This window comes from Lontra canadensis, unplaced genomic scaffold (assembly GCF_010015895.1).
Source record: "Lontra canadensis isolate GAN:19392208 unplaced genomic scaffold, GSC_riverotter_1.0 scaffold5, whole genome shotgun sequence".
Classification (NCBI taxonomy): Eukaryota; Metazoa; Chordata; class Mammalia; order Carnivora; family Mustelidae; genus Lontra; species Lontra canadensis.
In genome coordinates, this window is record NW_022630999.1 from 17,181,348 (window position 1) to 17,185,264 (window position 3,917).

The window sequence follows — 3,917 nt, forward strand, 5'->3', positions numbered from 1 at the left end:
GCCTCAGGAGGCTCTGGCGGAGCTGAAATGAGGCTCCGCCCACCTCCCCCGGAGTTTGCTCCTCCTGCCCCAAGAAGCCCCAGCAGCTCCTGCAGGAGAAGCTAGAACAGAGAGGCAGGAACAGATTCGGGAGGGGAATCATCCACCTCACCTAATAGCAGTGACAATACCCCTCATTTTCCTAACTAACAGGTATGAAGCACTTCACTAAGAGACAGACATTCTCCTGAATGCTTTAGTTATATTTTCTCATTTATCCCTATAAATTAAATAATGAAGAAATCAGACTCTGAACTAAAGAGACCTGCCCAATGTCACACAGCCAGAAAGTGAGAGTGGGGACCAGGCTTTTTAATTAATACCCTCTTTCTGTCTCCAGGAGAATACCTCCACACCCCATCTCCTTATTCATCCCAGGTTAAGGGCTCCACTTCCCACTGGCTGACAACCGTTGTAAGGCATCCTTCCGGGAGATCCTCTTCCCTGGGAAAAGTTGGGAGGAAAAGAAGCAAGCAATCACTCACCTCTAGCTGCTTCTTAGCTTTTGTGAGGTTCCAGGGAGAAAGCAGTGGGGGTTCTTTGGGAAAAGGGCAGAGACTGTACAACCCCAAGCCACATTTCACTGGGTAGGACAGAGACACCAGGAGAGCATATGATTTGCCTAAGGTCGCGCATGACATTTGGGATAGAACTCTGCAGCTAAAGAAGGACTTGTGGGGGTTTCTCTAGTGTTTCATTTTCTGTCATTATCTCTGCTTCAGTCACAGATGCACAGGCCAAGATTTCCTCCTTCCTTAAAATTATAGCATTTTACTCAAGCCAGACCACTCTCCGTACCATCATCTCATGTGCCAAGAGCTTTACTCAAGTGATCTCTCAGCTAACCGTAGCATTCAAGACAGATTTGTCCAGCCCCTCCCTCACATGGCACCCCTTCCAAAGTCCTGTATGCAATTTTGAATTTGTAATTTTGTACTCCTTCCCTTAAAGAGGCCCACTCCACCCCTTACAAGCACCTCCCCATCCCCACCCAAGTGGTATAAGCGTCAGGTTCAAAAAAGCCTAACTACTTCTCTGGGTAGCATTGTCATTCTGTTTTTATGATGTGGAAACTGAGGTTTAGGGAGGTATAGACTAGCTTGCCTGAAGTCTCCGCTAATCCTTGGCAGAACCCCAAATCTACCCTAGCCAGATCTTTCTGTCTCAGAAGCCTGCAGCTGTAACCACCACACTGACCTCCTGGTTTGAATCCTGGCCCCACCCTTCAAGGCTCTTGCCTGAATTAACGGAGACACTTGCTGCGGTTTGGAACGTCTTCTCTTCACTCGTCTGGCAGCATTACGTGGCAGCATTCCTGGTCCGTGGGGCGGCAGGCTTCATCCTCGGGTCTGCTCATTCATTCGCAGCACTGAGGTTCTATAATTCGATTCTAATCTCAGCTTTCATCCCACCAACAGATCTTGGCTCCCGCTGAGGCAACAAGATGGATGAATGAGATTGTAAAGGAGCTTGAGATGTTTAGATACGGGCCAGATCCTGTTTTCCTCCCCAGGTTGTGAGAAGCCTGAGTTAATCTTCAGACCTTTGAGAAAGGAGCTGCTGGAATACGGGAATTTGCTGGGGGGCCCTTCCCAGAAGTCATCAGCTACAGGGAAACTTGCAGAGCACTGTCTACAGGCATCCGACTTGTAGTATCGCCTGTCAGCCCGCGAGAGGGCTCCTTCCAGGTGGGGGCCTCCAAAGCAAGCCCTTTAACACTGACCCAAGCGTCTGCAGCTCTTGGTTCCACTGCCACCCTTACATGAAGCTGCTGTGACCCCAGGAAAGGTATTGCTTCTCTCTCCTCCAACTTGCTAGGGGGGCCCCACTCTCCCTGGGTGCTAGGTTGTAGGGGACTTCTAAGGCACTGAGGACCCTGGGGGCCTGTGCTTTTCATCCCCCCTGGGCGCTGAGCTGCAGGCCCAGCCTCTTTTTGGTTGGAGCCCATGGCCCTTGTGTGAGCACAGCCTACTCATTTGGTATTGTCCCGGTGGGTGGAACAAATGAGATTTAAATAATGATAATAATCTTTTATGACCCTGTAGAGTAAACTAAACAGAGGGCCTTTTTTCCTTCACTCTTTGACGGTCCTTTTGAAAGCTAGTGTGTATCGGAATCATCTGGGGAGGTAATAAGGCACAGAGACTCTGACTCATTGAAGTAGAGGGAATCTGGGCCTTTGCATTTCGACCAAGTTCCCCAGGTGGTTCTGACACTGGCCAGAGTTCGAGCTCCACTGTGCTATGGGGTAAAAGTCATTGCCCGCCTTTAACAGGTTAGAGGCTGGGAAGTGCTTTACCTGAAGGTGTAGGACTTGGCTAGAATGAACACAACGCACTCCTTTAGGCAGGACCTTGGCGACTTCAGAAACGCTGAAACCACTACCGTGGTGGGAATTCATCACCCAGCCGTGTTCCTTGAGTAGTTCTTCCCAGCCTGTGGCTGATGACTATGACTCTCTCCCTGACTGCATATCGACTCCCTATGGGCCGATAATCACAACTCACCGTAGTGAGTCTCTTCCGTGTGCTGCCCCGAGACTACGTGCATTACACAAGGAAGGCCCTGTTATCACCCCCACTTTACAGAGGAGGAAATGAGGCTCAAGGGGGTTACTTGACTTGCCAGAGGCACTAGAGGCTGAGCTCTGATGTGAATCCAGGCCTCTTGGAACTTGGGCCCTGACGATGCTTAATGTATACTAGAAACTCTAAAATAATCATAATCATCATCATAATAAACCCTTCCATGTACATAACTTATGTGGTTGAAGACTTTGGGATTTCATGCAGCTATCAAATTTCCAAATGACTTTTAGGGACAGGCATAGATGGCCAAATTCTCATTCTTCTCTGTAAGTATCTTAAAAGGATCATTTCTTGGGGCATCTGGGTGGCTCAGTCGGTTAAGCACCTGCCTTTGACTCGGGTCATGATCCGGAGTCTCAGGATTGAGTCCCACATCGGGGCTCCATGCTCAGTGGGGAGCCTGCGTCTCCTTCTGCCCCTTACCCACTCTCTCTGTCTCTCTCCAAATAAATAAATAAAATCTTTAAAAAGGGGGGGAGGGGAATCATTTCTTAAATAATATTTCAATCCCCAGAAGCTGGAAGGACACAATCTCAGGATAAAGGACAATGTTTTTAATGCTAGAAGCGCTCCTCCCCTTTCTGGCTGGTCACTGCTCTGGGCCTTGGTGTTCCTCACCTGTGAAATGCTGACGAGGGCGTCTCAACCTCTCCAGGCAAGAGTGAGGCGCAATAGAGAAAAGGGACAAGTACAGTGCCTCGATCACCAGCAGTGCCCCAGAAAGGGGAGATAATTTTCTTTTTTTTTTTTTTTTTTTTTGCGAGAGAGCATACAACATGCACAGGTTCGGAAACCCAGGAATGTGTCAGCACCCATGCCTGCTGACACGAATACATTCTTAGGAGTTCCGAGGGATAGCTTTAATGTTCAAAATGGCATGGTAAGGCTGACGGACCTTTGGAGATTGGACCTGTCACAATATTATCATGAAAACTTACGGTGTCATTGAGTGGGTGCAATGAGTTGTGGGAGGGGCAGAGAGAGGGAAGAATCTTAAGCAGACTCCACACTGACCCTAAGCACAGATCCCAATGCAGGACTCGAGCCCTCGACCCTGAGATCATGACTGACTTGAAATCAAGATTCGCCGATGGAGCCACCCGGTTGCCCCAGGGGAACTATTTTTCTTACGATTTTATCCCTGGTGGGACCTCGAAAGGTCATCTTGCTGAGCTGTACTATCTTGCCAATCAGGAAACTGAGGCCCAGAGAGGGAAGGGACACAGTGGATTAATAGTGGTGCCAGGGCAGGGCCAAAACTATGACCCAGTTAGTGTCTCCTCATTTTCC